The sequence below is a fragment of the Pseudochaenichthys georgianus genome, chromosome 4, assembly GCF_902827115.2.
Source record: "Pseudochaenichthys georgianus chromosome 4, fPseGeo1.2, whole genome shotgun sequence".
Classification (NCBI taxonomy): Eukaryota; Metazoa; Chordata; class Actinopteri; order Perciformes; family Channichthyidae; genus Pseudochaenichthys; species Pseudochaenichthys georgianus.
The window spans coordinates 20,127,006-20,149,910 of record NC_047506.1 but is presented as its reverse complement, the minus strand read 5'-3'; positions in this window follow the sequence as shown (position 1 = coordinate 20,149,910).

Sequence of the window (22,905 nt, the reverse complement as noted above, 5' to 3'; positions counted from 1 at the left end):
AGCAGAATGAAGTAAACGCAAACCAAATTCATCTGTATTCAGTCACGCAACATATTTCTGTCTTATGATACGGTTGGCAGTTCGGACATCATTTAAATAATAAGAATAGATCACATTTTCACCGGCAATTGGCCTTACATCTGCAGAACATGTATGACTTGTTACAACATCGTATGTGAATAGAAATGCAAGCTTCTTAACCTCAAGAGCAGTGGCGCAGCAAGCACATTCTCCTTTGCACAGATGAATCTACAAAAGAAAGCTATTTTATGTTTACTGTAAAGATGAACAGTAGATTTAAAAATATTCTGGTTGATGCTTCTATTTCACTGAGGCCTTACATTGCTGTTAGAACAACCCAAGACCTTTTTTGTTTTATCAGGCAAACATTTACATGGATGAAATAAAATTCCAATTCATGCTTCCCAGAGAATAAACTCTCCAACTCTCACACTTTAATGGTTTTACAGGTGTAACGAATTGAACTTTAACAGCCTCTGTGCACTTTAAAGAGTCATCAGGGACACTTCGGAATTGTAGTCAGTAATATATATTATAATTATTGACCATTCTGTTATACCATATCAATACTTCTAAACTTAAATTATTATTATTACTTTGTGATGCTGCAACACCCAGATTGTCCTCTAGAAATTGAATAAAGGCTTATCTTATATTATCTTGTCTTCTTATCTTACACCTTATCTTATGAAGTAACACAAATGTGAAGCTGCTTGCTGCTGAGGGCAGTACTGAACTGTTTGCACGCCACTGAGGTCAAAATATAGACCATTACTAGCCTGTTTACCCATAACGCTTTTTTTTGTGATTATATTAATCAATTGATAAACTGAAACAATTGTAATGTCGTTTTTTCATGGGCCATTATTGTCATGTGGGGTTTCCTGCAACAAAGTCAAACATGCCAAAATGCACGGCTGGAATCAGAGTCAGGGGGAGCTGCAGTTCACTGAAGCGTGCCTCTGACACCATGACACACTGCTCAGAATGATCTGTTTTTGTCTGCTCTTCTCCACCTTATTTAAAGTTGTTGCTTTATAATGTTAAAGTATTTCATACAATAGTACTTCACATACACAAGACCCTAGGGCACAACATGTGTCCTGATCATCCCAACAACAACAACTGGAAAATTACAAAGAAATAGAAAAAATATTTTCCGGTCTGAATTTCACAATTCACTGTGACGTTTCAATTGAATGACAAACTGTTGCCTATTTAAGTTTCTCACTGTCTTTTCTTAAACCAACCACAATTAAAAAACAGAAGTCACATATCAAGTGAGTGAGTCACTGGACCCTGTCAGCTATCCACTGTGTTACCCTGCAACACTGTCACACTTTTAAAACATCATTATTTGTTCTTTACCAATACATTCAAAAAACTATAAGTTGTATGTCATTAGGCAAAGATACAAAAGAAGTGCCACTGGAGACAAACTCTCTCCGCTGTTAGTGGATACTGCGGTCCCTATAATGGTGCATAGGCTAAAGACCTCACATGACATCAGTATCTATTTAATCAGGAAGTAATTGGTCAATTCCAACAAACTTTGAAAACACCCTGCTATTATTGACTTAACACACAGGCCTCCTATATTTGACATGCAATAACTGTGTTCAATGTCAATGTCATTTGATGTTAATTTTGAGATGCAGTTTGATGTTGTGCGAGGGCGTCATGATTAGGCATCTGACTGTGAGTTTACATTCTGTATAGTCACCAATAGTCACTTTTGATATTTTTAAGACCACGGTTTTACATGATCATGGAAACGCTGTGGTTATGTTGTCATCTTTTCCTAGTTTCCAAACATATGAAAATGATAACCAGGTATTGTTTTTAGTTTCCTTTTGGTTTGATGGCTAACCCTACTCATGACTTGGGTTAAAACACACTTTTCCCAGTTTTGGTGACCAGTTTCCTCTGGTCTCGCGCTTCCATCTGCAGACATGTTTTATAACACACAAAGGCTCTAAAACGTGTGCCTGATATTGTTTTGCAACAGAAACATTTAAATTCCCAGTTATTCTCAAAACATTTGTGTTATCACTCTTAGAAAAATGGGGATTCTTTCAATATGTAAATATAATTCAATTCAAGGTTCAACTCCTAAACATGAGATGTCTAGCACAAAAATACATGTTCTCATCGTCTGTGTGCTGTACGCTGGAAGTTTTGATACCTGCCAGTCTTAAACTGAGATTAAATATGAGCACGGATTAACTTTCCGGGGGAAATAAACGATTAACATTTACAACTCATTTAGACAGAGAGAGTTCACTTTTTTAAGTTCTTCAGTTGCCTAGAAGCAGATTTAGAATCTTTATCAGCACTTTATGAATCAGCTAATAAAACTACGGGTAATGTGCAGGTTAATTAATAATTTGCTGCCGTTTCTGTGTTTCTGTTGGATTAGTTGTCAGCTTTGTTTGCTAACACTTATACGTTAATACACAGTAGTCTAATAATTCTACTTACTGAGAGTTTTTTATATTATTTATGTATTTGTAGAGATTTAAAGAAATACATTACACTTATTTGCTTTATTGCTGAAAGTCAGATGAGAAAGTTATTGTCATAAAGAGTGGCAACAGATAAGGTGACACCTCACAATAAAGTATTTCCTAAAACATTTAGACAGTATATTTCAGTTTTATGTGTGGGAAGTGAAAACTCCTAAAATAATATACATACCGAATCACAGCTTATGCTTTATACTGTTTTCCATTTGACCTTTATCAACCCTGGCTAGTCTCAGATGAGCCCTTGTTTTACATCCATCAGATTGAAACCTGAGAGGTGAAGGGAAACTAGACGCTCTTTCCTCCCACATTGCAGAACTTCTATGTTTAGTAAGATTTCTGGGGGAATTTCTGATTGTACCGTAGCTTAGGTGCATTCCCATTGCTATAACAAGAGTGTAAAAAAAGATGTAATCAGCCTAAAAGTATAACAGCTATGTCTTCAATAGCGTGACTGTGAATGTTAAATGTAAACTGAGGGCATGTTCTTTCATTGATTTCCAGCTACTGTAGGATGAGAACAATAATTGTTGGTGATAACAGCACAAGTCTGGCCTCTATTTTGAGCTCTGCATGTTTTTATACGGGCTGAAGCGGTGGGTGTGGTTTGAATGAGAAACTGTGTCACAGCTTCCCCAACTTCTTCTTTTTTCTTTCTTCAATTTCTACAGTCTTAGGTTGTTGCTCAAAAGATTCCTCTCATGTCTCCTTCTCTTCGCTCCTCTCCTTATCATGGTAAGTATCTAAAGCTCCTAACAAATGGCAGAGAGGACAGCAGAGGGGGGAGTCCGCAGAATATCTACTCGAGTTTGTGCAGTCAGTTCCTCTGTGCAGTCACAGCTGTGACCACAGGGAGGTGTGATAAAAGTGGATTGCAAAGCGATGTATGCCCTACACCCTGATGCATGCAACTTTCCTCCTCCACCCTCTGCACCTACACTTTGTAAGTGGGTTACAGCTTTCGGGTATTGTCCTTCTGAAATTCAAATTCACCCTTTTCAACATATGTCTGTTGATTGCTCATTAGAGGTTTAAAATACATTACATTACATTACATGTCACTTGTTGCGACTTACATACTCAATACTGTGGGCAATTCCCACAGGAGCAATTTGGGGTGAAGTGTCTTGCCCAGGGACACAACGACATGAATACCTCAAATATAAGTTAAGGTGAGGAAAGTACAAGATAATAAAGTTTGGTCAAAGATGAAACAAAGTCATAAAGATTACACTACAGTGTTTAAAAGTGCTACATGCTTTTTTATAAATGTACCAAGCCATATAAAGAATCTGACAGAAATACAAATCTGGTATAGGCTAGAATAGCATCTGATGATAAAGGTTAGAGGTGACTAGTGAAAGGGGGCGACTGAATATCCAGCTCTTCCAACTGATTCTCAGAAATATGTATAAAAAAATGTACACCATTAAAAATGAACAAGATGCAACATCCCAGTGCAGTGTTTAAAATACTGCTTTTAAGTGACTTGTATGATCAGTTCTCACTGTAAGTCAATAACACAATCACCCAAAACATCCACTATTACATACATACACAATACTCTGATCTTTGCTGTTCTATAATGTCATTTTAACTAAATTAAGACATACAACTTTTGCATTTGATGTATCCAGTGAACAGCATTACAGATTAGAGACTGAACAACCTCTTTTACACTTCCTCCTTTTCTTTCCTGTCTGCACTCTTTGGTGTCATTGCACAGTAACACTAGAGCTTTATTAATGAATCCTCCCTACAGTGCAATGTTTACATGAAGCCACACCTTTCAGTGATGTCTGAGAATAGTTTACATTTGTTATTATTCTGAAAACTCCTCTGTGAACAAGTATGTCCTATGTTGTGTTAATAAATCTACAAAGTCAGCCTCCAGTTTCACATGTCTGAAATCGTGAAGCAACTTACAACCACTGGAGGGCAGTGTGGCTTCATGTTGCACCAGAGCTGTTCCCCTTTTTCACAAACATTTCTCTCCTCACTTGTTTTTAGGAATAGCCAAGTGGCTGAATGCATTTTATACACACATAAACACGTGTACACACACACGCGCGCTCAGTGTTGCGATTTGGACTGCTTTTGGTTCCTCTCTGCCGATGACTGACAGGTTCTTAACGAGAGCAGCCCCGAGCGTTTGCCCTCCAGGCCTGTACATCAACCATCAACATACAACGCACGCACACCCTCATGCGCATGTACGTTCACGCCCATATGTATATCCCCCCTCCCACACACACACACACACACACACACACACACACACACACACACACACACACACACACACACACACACACACACACACACACACACACACACACACACACACACACACACACACACACACACATCATCCACACATGCTCTTTATCTGAATACATTCTCTGTCCCATTTCCAAGGCTCAATCAGTTTGTCCATTGCTCAGAGAGTGTTTGACAGTCACTGGGAGACGGTTTCGGTTTAGCAGTGTGATTATGTTTCTATGAGGCAGCCTTATCCAACACAGAAGGAATGTCAGCTGCAGCATTGTTCAATAAGGCTCAATACATACACGTTACAACACCACCGAGGGCTAGCTGAAGTGCACATGCGTAGATGTGTGTGTTGGAGTGTAGTCATTGTGAGGGCCACAATGGTGAGACGGCATAGCTGGGGAGGTGAGGATGGAAACCCAGAGCAGCATGTTTTCTCCCCCCTCCACCCCTTCATGATTCATTCCACCTCTCACCTCTGTCCCCTCTCTTTTTTTTCTGCGGAGGAGAGAAAACCCAATTAAAATACTATGTGGATGGATACGATGAAGAAAGACATACCTCCTGCATGACATTCTCTCTACCCCCCGCGTAGTGACAGATCTGGTGCATTCAAACCCAGGTGGAAAAATGTGGTGGATCCCGCCCTCTTGCTGCCATTAAATGTTGATGTATAATATCAAATATATATATTTATATACACACACGGCATGAGGATGAATGTGTAAATCAAAATCTACTACGGATTCACCCCACATACATGCATATGCTTTATGTTTGGTTGTGGCTGTGAGAGAGGTTCCCATAAGCCAAACAAATACCTGATGCAGCAGGAGGTGGAGGATGCATTCATTTTTTACATTTCACACACACACACACACACACACACACACACACACACACACACACACACACACACACACACACACACACACACACACACACACACACACACACACACACACACACACACACACACACACACACACACACACACACACACACACACACCTCATTGCCTCTCGGGTCAGGGGCCAGAGATACGAGTGTATGTGTGTGTACAAAGAAAGGTACAGGGTCATGGGGCTGGAAGAGTGTGAGGACTCTTCTATGCAGGCCTGCTAAATACTATATGCCGCTGATATTTACTTGCTTCAATATAACACCAAAGCCCTCAGGAGCGTGTGTGTGTGTGCGTGTGTGTGTGTTCCCCAGCAGAAGGGGAAACAAAACTCAGCATCTCACTTCCAATCTCAAGTCAGAAACAGCAGCGGTATACAAACATCCCTATTAAACATTTCCCCCTGCAACGACACACTGAGGGGACGTGGTAAACCGCGCTAAACAGTGATAGAGTGAGAAAGTCCAGAGAGACAGCAGTAACACGGGTCTCACACATACACACTCACACAAATCCAGCTCTGGGCTTTGAGTGGCCATTTAGAAATCTGCACGGCAGTTCACCGACCCAGCACTAACGAGGCAGCTAGCCCGTCTTTGGAGGAGAAGCACCTCTTATCTAGTGACCACACAGCGCTGGCTATCTCCTGACCGTGTTTGACCACTGGTTAAACTGATTAGCCAATCGTCCAGTCAACTTACAGTAAGCAGAGATACACTGATGACCATGCAATACACTTTTTTGGCTCTGGATGGGATTTTTGACTAATCGTGGAATGTGAGGTATTTTTTTTTGTGTAAGCTTGTGCGTGCTTGCCAGTATGATATGATAGCAGTGTAGAAATGCCACCCTGCTCTCTGAGAGGCAAGCGATCGCACACTCGCTGCACTACTATCTGTCCAGTTGGATCGGACAAATGGTCAGTAGTGGAGGGATGGCAGAGTGGACATGTGATGGCCGAAGTGTCAGGGACAGGGGATTCATCCGTTTAATGAGAATCTATGGCCTGGACTGATAAAGGGCCTGACTGAGAGGCTGTGACAAGTCCTAATGCTCACATGTATAAATGATGTGGGTGGGTGGGTGGGTGGTTGAATGGGGGGAGTCCTGGTAGGATGTGTGGCTGTGTGGAATCAATCCTTAGAGAGCATGGGTTGGGTTTGGGAGACAGGCCAGAGACTGCAAAATGGTTGAGGACAGAAAATCAGGGAATTAATTAAACGTGTAAAAATTCCTCCAACACGAAACGTCCACATACGTCGTTTGTTCCTTCTATATTTTGACACACTATGGTGTTTCCTTAGTTAGCATTGGAAGGAGTTTAACACATCTTCATACCTAAACTTTACAATTGCAGCTTTATAAACACATGGTTAAGGTTTGAAACGGTTGAAGTTTGTTTAGGTTTAGGCAACAAAACTATTTAGTTAATTAGGTTTAGGAAAAGAGCAGGAACTACTATGAAAATGTATCGGACATATATGAAAGTATTAACAATATTTTCATGAAACACTTAGCCAGCAAAATATTTCCCAAAATGTTGAACAATTCATTTAAGAACAGAGTGGATTTGAAGTTGTAAAAATTAAAATTTGAGTTTTATTTTGATTTATGTTGACGGCAGTGGCACATTTGTACTCCCCTGTGTGGCGGCTATTCAAAGGGCTACACATCTGAAACAGCAATCCACACACACATATATACACACACACACACACACACACACACACACACACACACACACACACACACACACACACACACACACACACACACACACACACACACACACACACTTTGTTATGTTGAGAGCGTTTGTCTCTGAACGGCTCCAGCAAAGAAGGGTTAAAATCCGATTGAGTCGATATCACTGGAGAATAACACATTCAACACGCATGAGTGTGTGCTGGTGTATGAGAGAGTGTGTGTGTGTGTGTGTGTGTGTGTGTGTGTGTGTGTGTGTGTGTGTGTGTGTGTGTGTGTGTGTGTGTGTGTGTGTGTGTGTGTGTGTGTGTGTGTGTGTGTGTGTGTGTGTGTGAGCAACATAGAGCCTTGGGACTTCCTCCCTATCCGTCTGCAGCCCTCAGTTGAAATAGAATTGAATAGTCTGAATCCTCTATGGTAAATGTTCACAAAGTCAATACCAACTGTTAAGTCTTCTCTGCATTGGGGTTAAGGGCATTACCATTTCTGAGACTTCAGGTAAACACACACACACACACACACACACACACACACACACACACACACACACACACACACACACACACACACACACACACACACACACACACACACACACACACACACACACACACACACACACACACACACACACACACACACACACACACGGCCTACTCACCAGATGCCCCATGAGATGATAAAATATTTTTGAGTCTTTTGCAAAATGCTTACGATACATTCTGCTTAAAAATTCCCTTTTACTTTAACATATTCATTGAGAGCTTGTTTTCATTTTTGTTCACTAATCTCTGAACAATGATCCTGGTAGGCGTGAAGTATTTTTAAAGTGACATCAGTGCCGGAGGGACAGGGTTTCACTGATCTGACTAAGCATCAAATTCAGTTCAATTCAAGAATGTTTAAGCACACAAGGGCAAAGAGGAGTTGTATCAATATTAACTGAATATAACACTGTTTAATACAGAACAGTAGAACACAGATGATAGTGTTTCACAGAATAAAACAATACATGTTGTACAATTTATAGGTTGTTTAAATAATGTAGGTCAAGAAAGGTTTAGGGATTAACCATGAACGTTAAAAGAACCGCCTGTCATATTCAATTTTTCTCAATAAATCCAAAAAGAAGACTGACAATGTGTTTGTCCAGTCTGTTAGTATGTTAAGAAATCCCTACATACAGTATATTCCAATACTAATATAGATTTGGTCTTCCAGAAGATCTTTTAAAATTCGTTTTTAGTGGCATGATTCACTTCACAATTCTGTGCCCATATTAATTGTAATAAGGGATAAACCTTATATCCCCCAGTGCGACCCATTTATGGGTTTAACAGCTTTTAGACAACAATTGTGCTCTTTAAAACAGGACAAAATCAGACATCAATTAATTGATGGCTTTAGTGCTGCATTAAGAATCAACTAATAACCCATTAGTTGATTCTTAATGCAGCACTAAAGCCATCAATTTAATTTGTTTGAAATAAAAAAATATTGCTAGTTTAATGAAACATTGATCGATTGCAAAAGAAGATTTTCTGATTGTGAAAATCCAAACACTGAATATCTTGTGGATTGATGAAGCAAGACATTTAAAGACATTACCTTGGATTTATACATATTCAACTTTTTAATGTGCAGTTTTTACTCCAAAAGATGAATTGATTAATCTAGAAAATAAAAAGAGGATTTATTAAATTGATAATTAAATGAATCTATCCAGACATTTAGTTTGACAGCGTGCAGTGCTGACTCATGTACAGTTTGGCAGATAGAAAAAAGAAAGACTAAATGATCTGATAAGTAAAAACGGCAACATACATTGAAAGGTACTTTTTGCATGCCTTCAAAATGTATCCAAATGCTCTTCAGCGTAGGTCTTGTGCAGGTTAGTAGATATATGTTATATTGTTCACTCAGTGCTGCCGTGTAGAACCATGATAAGTAAGTTTGGGCAAATTTGCTACCTAGTGGCAGCCAGCTTTACGAGCGGCGCAGCCTCTAATACGTTCTGCTGGTCATTAACGGCGGGCCAGTGTGGACCTTTTACCATGGCGCAGTGTCTCATTTGAACAGCGAGCCATAAAACCCCAGGCTCTGCCACTCAGTGTCATTTAAACCAGGACTGATTGGAACTATCTCTGGCCTTTGCTTTCCCACCTTCCTCCCCGCCTGCATTCTTTCCTGGTCGGTTCATGAATAATGAATGAGGATATATGCAGGCTGGAGCTCAGATATTAATGGAGCAGAAAAAAAGAAGGAGAACCATTCTTTGTGCTGCCAGCCATTGCTTCCCTATACCCCTGCTGAAGCTGCCCGGCCTTTTTTTTCACCTTCCCTTTTCCTCCCGTCTGCTGCCTGTGGGCCCAGATGAGATAATGCTAGGTCTCAGCTCTTTCTCTCTTGCCTCAAGATATTTCGCTTCTCTCCTGGCTGTCACAGCAGGGGCCAAGGGTGGTCAGTGACTTTGAAATGAGAGCGGCTAACTTTTAAATTATAAAAAAAGGCAGACAAAACTGGGGAAGATGAATGAAAAGTTGACTTGGCTGGATATGCAAGGTGACCATTGTCTGCCTGTTGGAGTAGGTCTCTGTCATTCAAGGGTATGGCAGTGAGCTTGGCCTTGTCCTTTCTCTCGGAGCCCCTTCCCTGATCTGTCAACTGTGTCCAGAGAAGACCCCGGCCAAACTGTGGCAGTCAAGGGCGAGAGGTACAGTCAGGTGGAGGGCAGCTGAACACCCAGCAAACCATTGTAGCAAACCTACTATTTTCTTACAATACTTTATTTTTTCACATTACATGACAATACTGATACAAATGTTTTTGTTTGGATCTCAAAAACTCGAACACAAAGCTTTGTTGAGACCAACCAACAAAGGCTTGCTGAGCTGGCAGTCAGTGAAGTCTGGCCCCGGGCTGGCAGAGTCGCTGCACATCCTTGGATGACTTGCCCAACTCGACCAGAGGGCACACATAATGGGCAGGGTCTTTTAACCTTTCATTTGTGCCAGAATGTCTCCACATTCAACAATGTTTCATTCCACGTCTCATTTGGTCAAACACAGATAGACAATCCCTGTTCTGAGGTCCAGAACTGTGAATTGGCTTCTGATTGGGACATTTGGTAGGCGGGCCGCCCTCAACCTTTCACCCCTCACTCAAAGTGACTATTTTATCAGAGCTTTTAATTGTAAATTGGAATATTTTATTGTTCATTTGCCAAAAGTTAAGATCATTTCAATAATTTCCAAGAAATCCACTTTTTGCTTTGCAAAAGTAAGTAAAGAATGTCTCTAAAATCTTCATGTGGCCCGAACCCTTCACAAAAACAGCACATTTGAACATGTTGCTTCAGTGGGACCATGAGCTAGTTCTCAGTCAAACGAGCCTCGTAGCTGCACACAAAGGACAGGATTTGAACGATTACATGATTTTAAAACTGATCAACGGATCCAATTACGCTGTCTACTGTCACTCTGTTCACATTTCACCAATGTATTCATATTTTCTCACAGACATGCCTTTTTTCATGCACACACGTTGCACAATTTGAAGTTCGCACAACTTGTTAATAGGATTTGCAAGTTGGCAGCACTGTTTTGTTGTCCATGTAGGCCTACTCCAAAGACTCACATACAATATATTTCTACCATGAAGTGAGGTTTTGATCTTGGAAGTGAAGCAGAGTGTCAGAGAAATAACGTTAAAAAAGGAGCATAGTTCAAAAAAGTTTAACATTTAACTTTTTCTGCTTGCTTGGGTGAGCGTTTCAGCTAATTACGCACAAATCCCTCACAGCTCCAATCCACCGGCACCGCTGTCTCGGCAGAGGACAAAGAAAACAAAGAAGACTGGCAAACAAACAATGAGTGAAAAAAAATATAAAAGAGAGGAAGCTTTCTTTCCATATAGCAGCTGAGCTGAGGCGACAGCGGCGTTTAATCAGTTGGTTTTTCCAGCGCCTTCAGCGCGAGCAGCCTCGGCGGCGCAGCCCTCTGATCAGCGCGCGGAGAGGGGCTCCCTGCAGAGCTGCTGCCGCCCCCGAACCACAGGTCAGTCCTTGGTGAGTAGGTTTCATTCTGCTGTCGCCTTCATAGTTCCATCTTCTTCTCTCATTAAGATAGCGCGTGTGTCTGGGTGTGTGCACATGAATGTATTTATGGGCGTGTGTTTGTTTCTGTGTGTGTGTGTGAGTAAATGCACCCCAGGACTAGCCTAAAGGGGATGTGGATTCCCGGCCTCCGCTGAGATCCGGCAGCACAACTAGGATTTCTACCAGTGGGGGGGTTGTGTGGGTGTGTGTGTTTGTGTGTGCGTGTAGATGTTTGTTAGAGGGAGATGCAAGGCGCATAAAGTGACTCGGTGCCTCGGGGTCAGACACACACACACATGCAGAGAAGGAGCTGGTGCTGCAGCGGGGTAAACAAGAGCAGACTGTTAGATCTCATCAGCCTCATCACACACTTTATTATGCTGATTTGGGAGTATACTGTAAACTAATCAGGAATCCAGGAGTCGCGGGGGGGAACTCAGCTTAAAGGTTAGGCATATAGAGAGAGGAAAACTTGCTCTGCCTGCGAGTTCTTAACTTTTCTTATATTCTTATTTCCTTTTGTTGCTCACCAAAGGCCCTTCTGCTACAGCAATACAGGAAGAAGTACTGGCTGAAGGTCATGACCTTTCACCCAGATGAGAAAGGTTCGCTCCATGGCGGCCGTTCAATTTCATAGGTGCGGACTGATTGACTGTCACTGGAGAACCGGGGATTTTGAATGGAAATCAGGACTGTCTGTCGCTGTATGCTAATACTGGCCTTTAAACAAATTCACAAAACACACTTTCTGCCTCATGTTTGTTCACTTGCATAAATGCATATGATTCTTATTCTGCGCCAAACATCTACTCAGACTTACATAACAACGTGACAGAGGAATGTTATAAAGTTCACAACGTCTATTAATTTTGAGGCATCTGAATAAAATGTCAGTGTTTATTAGAAACCGGCGGCACACTTCATAAATAATGAATGAAAAAAGTCCCCTCTCGCTTTGTGGACGTGACTTTCTAAACATTCCTATTTGTGACTTTCTTTGATAAAAACAATTCCACCTTTTCTAAACCAGGTTGTGAGAGGAAAACATACACAATTTTAATTTGGCTACCTGTCCATTTGTGTTATCCATTCATCAGTGACAGCACATTTAACAAGCATACAGAACAAATGCACATTCACACATGGGTATCCACAAACACACAGAGCAACAAGCTAACAAGCAGGCACACTGGTGAGGGATGGCTGGTGAGAGTTACTTTTTCTGGTCACAGTGACAGAGCAGAGACAGGGGGTTCTGGGTAAATGCATGTCATATGTTTTGCAGTACTTAAGTGCAATTTTAAGGTACTCCACTTGTATTTAACTTCAGAGTTTTTCCATTTTAGGTGACTTTATACATCTATTCCAAGACATTTCAGAGCTAAATATAGTCATTTTTACTAACAGCTGTAGTTACCATTTCATTTTCAGAGTACAATTTCTTCCTGGGCAAAAGTCTCAGTGCGGCCTTAATAGCCCCGGTGAGTGGGCTTTCACTCACCGGGGTTATTAATTAATCATGCCTTAACTCTGTGGCGATGCACTCATCAGTTTTAATGTTCACCTGCGTGTTCTGTCGCACCTTGGTATATGAAGCTCATATTAAGCTGTTTGTGTATAACCAAAGCAGATCCTCCGCTCCTCTCCTCTCCTCTGACACGGGAGGCCCCAGCAGGCTGTGTGTCGTTTAGTCGAAATGTCCTGCTGCTTTCTGCAAGCTGACAGAAAACAGAGGAGCGGCGGCGAAGGAATGAGGACAAGAGCGAAGGAGAAATATCAGAAGAAGTGGCAAAAGAAAGCAAAACAGATTGAGGAATGACAGGACCAAGGAGACAAAACAGAAGAAGAAACTGAAAGAAAGACAAGGACAAATAGAAGCGAACAGGACAGGAGAGAACAGAAGGACAGCTGACAAATCAGAACGAAACAGTACAGATCAAAAAACAGTAAAGTCTTGGAGGAGAAAACTGAAAAGGACATCACAGAAGCAAGGAGACAGAACAGGAGATCAAAACGAGGGCTGGAATCATTATTTTATTGTTTAATCGGAGAGCATCGCCCCCCTCAACATCAAATGGAAAAGCCTCGATTCACAAACTCTGAATTCTTGGCCTATCTCTAATAGAGTAGACAACGATAAGAGAGAACAGGACAGGCCTGAAGAAAAAGCAGAGGATGCGGGAGGAGACCAACATTTGTAGAGGCAAAAAAATACATATCCAATGTTTGAGAAGGAACAAAATTATTCTGGACAAACAGAAAAGCACACAATTTAAGGGAATACAACAGGAACCAAAGAGAGAAGAAGAGAGTAAGACAAGCAGAAAGACATAAGAGGACTGGGCAAAAAGAGAGAAAATAAAGAGGACATGACAGAAAGAAGAAGTCAAAACAGATCTTGATGGAAAAGGAAAAACATTTACAAAAGACAACAAAAGAAAAAAGGACATGAGAGGGAAAACAAAGAGTAAAACAGAAGAGGACAGCATATTAAAAAACAAGATAACTTTAAGATGGAAGGTGAACTGTCCACTACATACAGTTTAGCAGAACTTTAAACGGGAAACTGTATAGCCACTAGCGTCCCAGTACAACCACATGCACATAATACACACACTGTAACACAGTGGCCAGCAACTTATGTGATGACCTGCCAGCTGAAAACACAACCTCATAGCTTCCCTCTCTGTGAATCCTATAAAAAGGGCTTCTATGTTGTGTGTGTGCTTGTGTACGTGTATGAAAGACATCTCTCTCTCACACACTCTCTCACACACACACACACACACACACACACACACACACACACACACACACACACACACACACACACACACACACACACACACACACACACACACACACACACACACACACACACACACACACACACACACACACACACACACACACACACACACACACACACACACACACACACACACACACACACACACACACACACACACACACACACACACACACACACGGCTCACCTGGAGGTGGTGGGTGGGTGGATGGGGTCTGTGTTTAGCTGTGGGCCCTGCAGACTGGGCGATCAAAGGCTCCTCAGTCTTTGTCTGCTAACGTTGAATAGACAATAGTAAAGAGGGCTCGCTTTGATTTCAGCTCACTTTTATTGATCACAGAGGAGCAGGGATTGAAATATGAGAGACAACCCTGAACTGGATTCTTCTTTTGCTATTGATTATATCCAGAACAGACGGCATTTCACGATGATCCAAGTCTTTATTTTATCCTCTTTTTTTTTTAACCGCGAAAAAGTGTGTCTGGCTCCTCGTCTGTCTTTCAGGTGCAGCTAGTAATACACCAACTTCCGTCATTTTAACAGACAATGCTTCGTGTTGAATCTCATTTTTTAAGCTTCTTCTTGAAGTTGACGTATAAAACTTATCCAGGATATGCTGACAGCAACCCCCACTACCTTGTGCTCTTTCATCCACCCCCCCCCCCCTCCCCCCTCCCTTGTCAGCAACCTTTAAATCTTGGTTTAAGGAGGACATTTTGTTTCCATAATTTCAGAGGAGGTAGGTTCAGGGGGTGGAGAGGTTGGGTGCAGCACAGAGAGGACCGTGGGAACAAGGAAACACAGCTTGGCCAGGTACAACAACCCCCCCCCTCTTTCCTTCACAATACACACACTCATTCAAATCTCTGCTCTCCTGGTACAGGGTCTCAGCTCATCTCACTCCAGCTGTGTTTAATTCTCTGCTGGGATGCAAACGGCACGGCCTAAATTTGAGACCAGCAATCAGTTTATTGTCCCGGGCTTTACTGTTATGAGGTGAGATGCTATGAGCTCAAGTTGTGTGCAAGTTTGTGATGGTTTACATTTAACTTGGCTGGTAATAAAAAGCAGAGTCACAGAACTACGGTAATTAGTTAGAATTAGAATGTGCAGTATTACATAATGTTGCATGATTGTACGGTTTAACAATTCAAATATGACAGATTGATTTAGAAAGCACCTTTTATCAGGAATATTTGGTTAAAGAACTAAGTATTGTTTTACTAAAAACAGAAATCCTTCAGAATTCAATTATCTTAGTATCCCAGTCTTGATTAGCACATAAGAGATTCTCATTATTTTTATTTTGTTAAATTTCATGCCAAAGGTAAGAATTGTCTCCGTCTTTGTGGAGCCGGTAAAATCTCTTCATCTTTAAAAGTGACTCTTTAGGGCCTGTTTAAGTTGAGCTGACAGATGTGGTTATTTGGGGACAGCTCATTGGCAAGTTTATGGCCAGAGTGCTTATTTTACTGGAGCCGAGCACATGTGCTTGTGACAGTGACGGAAATCCTTTCGGAAGTCTGGCATACGGTTGAAATATAGGAGACTTAAGAGGACATAAAACCCGCCTGATGTTTATCACCAAGAAAATCTCAGGGAGTTTTGTCCCAAAACACAAGATGATAACATTTGACTCAAACAGTGTTCATCTTTAAAAAAATCCTGTTTTAAATTTAGCATGTTTTCGTGAGTCTCCAAAAATGTGTACTATCCTTAAATGTTAAGATGAGATGCTCAGCATTCATGCAATAATTAATTTAAAGTAGTAAATGGGTTTTATTGAATTTCTCAATATTTATTTTTCAGAGGAACTTAAATAATTGAACACACACACACACACACACACACACACAGAGATTTGGTCAACATAGGGGAGGAGGTCGGGACTTAAAGTCTCACATAGGAAGCAAAAAACAGTATTGGGTTGTGTGTGTGTGTGTGTGTGTGTGTGTGTGTGTGTGTGTGTGTGTGTGTGTGTGTGTGTGTGTGTGTGTGTGTGTGTGTGTGTGTGTGTGTGTGTGTGTGTGTGTGTGTGTGTTGGTCTGCATCTGACACACCCCCAGACTCTGAGGATCAGGTTTCTTTTGAACACATTTAAGACGACATTTGTTTCCAATAGTTTACAGTTTGTGAAAACGCCTGTTCCGGAAGGCTGGACCGATGCATCCGAGTTTGGTTTTGCAGGGCGGCGTTTTATGAAGCTCCCGTGGGGCTGCAGGACGGACGAGGGAGAAGCAGTGCGTGCCTTTTAAGAGCCCCTGACGAGTTTAGTGAGCCACTTGGCTTTTTATTTTGGCTCAGCTCACTGCAGGCTGCTTGTACTTTACTGTGCCTCCTCTGTGCTGGCCTGGTGGTTGCAGATTAAGGACATGCAGCGCAAGGCCCACTCATTACACCGGCGTACACATGCTTATTATGTGTGGTGTTTACTCTGTCTGTGTATGTGTCTGTGTCTGTGTATGTGTATGTGTGTGGCCTAGCATTACTATACTTGTGGGGACCTACATCTGTTTACACAGTCACGTGTGGGGACTCGCCTCCCTTATGGGGACAAATTGGAGGTCCCCATAAGGGCAATCATTAATTTTAGGGTGAAGACTTGGTTAGGATTAGGGTTAGGGTAAGGGTTAGGCATGTGTTGGTTATGGTTAAGGTTAGGATAAGTCTCCAGGAAATGCATGTAAGTCAATGTAATGTCCCCTGAAGTGATGTATACGTGTGTGTGTGTGTGTGTGTGTGTGTGTGTGTGTGTGTGTGTGTGTGTGTGTGTGTGTGTGTGTGTGTGTGTGTGTGTGTGTGTGTGTGTGTGTGCGTACACGATGTGATAAGGTAGATTGACTTCTAATATAAATGGTAGAGGTTTCTACTGACATCCGTATAGCGGTGCCCTTTGTGTCCCTGCCTAGCAACCCCATTCTTCCCATTCTACTTCAAGTGTTAGAGCAAGTCAGTGGAACTATGCATATTCTGTATGTATGTTGAACTGGACACAAAAACAGTGCCCCAGTAGGTCTTCTGGTAGAGCACGTCCCAAGTCCTCATTGCAGCTCCTCAGGTTCCAGTCTGACCTGCAGGTCCATTGTTTCATGTTGTTCCTTATTTCACCATTTCCTTTTTATCTTCTGCTCTTACTATCTGGTTTGTGTGTGTATATATATATATATATATATAGATAATTATCCAACATCTACATTGATATATATTTAATATATACAGTTTATATTTCATGTGTGTGAGCATGTGTTTGTGTATGTACTGTATATGGATATGAACCTGTGTCTAGGTCATCAATGGTCCCTCTGATTGTGGCATTGTGATACATATTGGGCAGCAGGATATGTATTATTTTATTTCTCTTAGAGTATTTTTAATTTTTGGACTTCATTAAGGTCTTGCTTTAATTGGACTTCATAGAGTTGAACTTGAGCATTGTACATTGTACTAGAAAGTGCTAAGTGATTTTTCTTTATTCTGTCTCTCTCTCTCTCTATATCAATGTCTCTCTCTTACTGTACACACACAATATATAAAACACACACAAACTTGGGCAGGTTAGCCCTCCTTCACACCGGCACCTGCTCCGTTGAAGGTGAAAGAAGTGCTCACTTGAACTGTGTGTGTGTGTGTGTGTGTGTGTGTGTGTGTGTGTGTGTGTGTGTGTGTGTGTGTGTGTGTGTGTGTGTGTGTGTGTGTGTGTGTGTGTGTGTGTGTGTGTGTGTCCTAGCATTACTATACTTGTGGGGACCTACACAGTCACGTGTGGGGACTCGCCTCCCTTATGGGGACAAATTGGAGGTCCCCATGAGGGCAATCATTAATTTTAGGGTGAAGACTTGGTTAGGATTAGGGTTAGGGTAAGGGTTAGGTTAAGGGTAAGGGTTAGGCATGTGTTGGTTATGGTTAGGATAAGTCTCCAGGAAATGCATGTAAGTCAATGTAATGTCCCCTGAAGTGATGTATACATGGTGTGTGTGTGTGTGTGTGTGTGTGTGTGTGTGTGTGTGTGTGTGTGTGTGTGTGTGTGTGTGTCCACATATGTCAGGGAAAATGCTGCAGAGTGACGCCAGTTGCTGCATGCTGGGTGTAGCTTCCAACTGATAAATGACTGCAGGGACCGTCTTTCTTTGCCTGAACCTCACATCATTTTCCCTGGAGAGCAGCTGCTGACAAATATTCTAACCTGAAATCCGAGAAGGACTACAAGACAACCGTTTCATTCTAAATATGAGTTTAACCTGTTTAAAGTTATTCAAGTTCAAACAATAGCAGCTTTCAAATGATGAACAGGACTGTGCTGCTGTTCCCGCTTGTGTTTGGAGACTGTCCCTGGTGATTCTTCTCTCCCAGCAAACTAATATGTTTGAAGCTCAGACTGCCATTGCCAAGCCTGCGCCACAAGCTATTTCAAATGTGCAAAAAAATATTGATATTCCAGGCTTCTAAAAACAAAACAAACAAACGAAAAAAAAAAAATCCAAGTCAATGTCCTCTGGAACGGCCCCATTTTTCTGCCTCAGAACACTCAGAGATCACCTGGGACAAATGATTATTCTGCTGCTTCTTCAATGCTCTTTCTTTAACTTACACACAAACACACACCATGCTTATACTTAAAGTCGTGTTCTATTTAAAGAGTGAGTGCAGGTCGTCTTCAATCTTTTTTTGCTCTCAAGAAGTTAAGGTGTGAGCGCCAACAAATTCAAAGAACGAGGCTGAGAGACTAGCAACATAGATTGGTTTCACATTTTCACTTGGTTATCCATGTCATCTGTACAAAACCTTGACATTCCGTGATGTATGGAAACCATGTTCCCAATTCACATATTTCTTTGAATTGACATTCTCAAATATATAAAAACATGATGAATGAATCTAAAAAAACTGGTTGAGACTTAGGAATGTTTATCACGTATAGTGATGGCACATGAAATGGGCCGTGTTCAGATACAAAATGTTCAGTTTCAGTTCTGGTATTGCTTGATTGCTTTAAGTTTGGCCACTCCTTCACAAATTATTCGAGTATGAGATTGAGTATAATCAAAGCTCCAGAGCACTTTTATATTTTTTAAACAGGACCCAGGAGTGAAAGCAAACTGCAATGAGGACTTTTCACCACAAGATGGACTTAGGGATGCATGGTTTTGGATGTATGGCAAACAGCAGGGAAAAACTGCATGCTCGGGAAATGTTTTTTTGTATCATTATACCGAAAATGCAGAGCCAATTTCCAGCTGTGTATAAATATCTCCCCATGCTCTGAAGCAGAGGAGTAAGGCCATAGATGCTGGGGAGCGCCAAACAACGTGCGTATTAATTCCCGATATTTACTTTTGTTTGTTTTCACTGTGTTCAGGGCACCATGGGAGCAATTTTTGCTGTGATGAAACTGAATAACAGTCCCTGTGGAGTTCATTACAGGGAAAGAGCCAGTGCTCCCTGGCCAAGAGGGATTTGGAGTACCCAGAGGGATTGGTTAGTGAGGGTGGGGGGAGTGGAGGAAACCTACAGAATGGGGTAAGGGGGGCGACTCGAGGGAGGCAATAAGGAAATAAACCATAAACACTCAGCTAATGACCTCAAACACACTAACACTGTAGAAGAAATTAATGAAACTGTGCAAATTAAGACATTCACTCCAGGAGCAAATGGAAGAATGTTTTCTCTTTTTGAAATGGGAGAAAAAGGGAGAAAAAAGTTTGGGAGAGAAGAGATAGCATCTGCAGGCTTCAATACTGCAGGCCTGAGAGCAGAGTGTCTATTTCACTCAATGCACTTTGGAGTTCACTATTTGAGTTAACTCTACATTTTATTTGCTGTTCTTCAAAGTTATTGTTAGGCATGTTATGCACACTATTCTCACTCTGTCTAAATTAGATTTGTTCTGAAAAAGTCACCAAACCCTTCTGGAAAGAGCACTGAAGTTTTAAAGCAGCATTGCACGAAAGCATTTGTCTGAAATGTCACTAAATGGCATGTGCAGACAACACAGGAAGTCATGGTTTGATTGCAATGTTTATCCTAATATAGATGTTTTTTTAACACAATTGAATTAGCACAAACTTTAACTAGAAAGAGGAAATACAGGCGTGTGATCTTGTCTTTGTTCCGACTTCTAAGTGCGCTTGCGACCTAACCGCTGGTTGAGAAACTGTGGCTCTGACCTGAGATCATGGCTATGGCCAACTGTAAGAAACTGTATTTATTATTACTTATAAAATGATAACCGCTGAGGATTGGCATATATAGATAATACAATAAAAGTGTATTCTTGTAAAAGGTAGTGTCTATGATACAGTTATGTTTTTATTTAGTGCAATACATTTTTTTTTTAGATCTGTTACAGTAGGCGGATATATAGATGGATCAATAGATGCGGAAAAAGATGTATGGATAAAAACGTACTTACAACTTTTAATTAAATAGCTTTAATTAAGCTATTTAAAATATACACTTACTTGCTTCTTAAGGACACCTGTGCAATGTAAGCGGTTTAATACAACATGCCAAAATATCTACTTGTATGAAGTCTATAATGTTCAGTGTATGTTCATTGTTCACTCTATAACTCTCCTAATTAATGTCTAATATTCGGGATTAAACTCGGAGTCTCTCATATCATTGACCCTACAGCTGGAATAGAAGCCAGACACATAATTTGCATATTCACATAGTGACCATCAAAGAAATACTTAGAAAATAACTTGGGAGAACTGCAGCGTCATTGCAGAAGTTGTGAAGATAAGACTGGTTTAACTTGACAGACGCTGAGTTGGAAAGCATGAGAGTTCAAAATTAGACATTTCTTTCTCTGCATTAAATAGAAGTACTCGTCTGCTGATTGATTATCCTCTATCCTGACAATACTTGATGACAAAACCCTAACTCCTGGTAATGGCAGGTCTCAAGATCCTGCTGCTCTGGGCTGGGATCATCGTTATGGCGGAGGGTAAGTAACCCTCTTCATGACAAACAGGCCTCTCTACCAATAAACACAATATATTGATTTAAGTATTTCAAAGATTCAAAAACCCTTATTAACATTTTGTTATTCGTTTTTCAAATCTCAATGTAATGTTTTCTCTAGTCACCTCAGCTCGATATCAGCAATGTGAGTATCAGTTTTTTCTTTTCATTTAAATTGGCTATTTAAGGTAGATTTATACATAAATGTTTGGATTGTCAGGAGCATGTTAAACTTGAACAAAGACGCCTGCAGGTGTTTTTTTATTTACTAGGAGATTTTATAACTTTTTAGTGTGTTCAAGTTTGGCTTTCCTGCAGAGGAAGTTGAAATGTTGCTTTGTGAACTCTGCACATACACTGAATATAATATCTATTTATTTGTTTGAGGTGAATGTGTCCTTATTCGAATATTATCTAAACCCAACATGTTAGTACTCAAAGGACATTAGGTTCGTTCGAGCTTTTATAGAAAGTCATCTTACTTGTGTTTTATCAGTAGAAGGCAAACTTAATGAGCATAGAAAACATCCTGAATTGGAACCCTTCACAAACTATCAGTACTGGTCCAATCAGGACAAAAATCACCCCGTACAAAAAACTACTGCTATCGAGTTTAGGATTGACTGCAGCATATGAATGAATACTTTAACTGAATGACAAGAAAGATAACTACAAAATGCATTTCCTGCAGAAAATGCGTGTGAATGCTGTAAACTGTGAACATTTATGGCTGAATTTAGCTGAAAATTCAGAAAAAGCTGAATGTGTTATTAGCTGAATGGTAGCTGCTTTTAGCAAAAAAAAATGCAGAAAAAGCTTAATATTTCAAAGAAAAGGTTTAAAAAAAAAAGGTATAAACAACATGTATAGCCTTGATGTCCTGAAATAGCTGAATAATGTAATAGTTAAATGTTTTCTGCAGCTGAAAATAGGCTGAAGGAGTTAAATATCAGATATAAGTAGTAGTGAATGAATTTGTATTAAGATGAGAAAAGAATGTAAAAAGGCTTGGGAAAGCAGAAGAATATTTGAACTGCAAACTTTTGAACTAACTTGATGGTGAATGATCTGTCGCCATGGCAACGGCATTTGATGACATCCCATAATACTCTTAGATGTGTTGATGGCTGCATTGTTACCAAACCTGTGAAGTTTTGGGCCATTTCGAGTATTTTCACTGAAGTTATGAGAAAACCGTGTTTCATGGTGAGCATTGTGTTGCCATGGCAACGGCATTTGAAGAAATCTCAAAACTGTCCTGGAAATGTCTTCACGGCTGGACTGTTAGCACACATGTGAAGTTTGAGCACTCTTTGAACATTTGCATAGGAGTTATAGTGACATCATATTTTATGGCGAGGGATGCGTTTCCATGGAAACGGCATATGGTGAGATCTCAGATTTGTCGTAGAGCTGTTGAGGCATGGACCGGTGATATACAAGTGAAGATTGGAGGACGATTGGACAGTGTCGATTGGATTTACAGCCTCATCGTGTTTCATGGCGAGTGGTCCGTCGCCATGGCAACGACTTTTGATGACACCCCATACTACGCTTAGATGCATTTATGGCTGCATCGTTATCAAACCTGTGAAGTTCTGGGCTGTTTGGA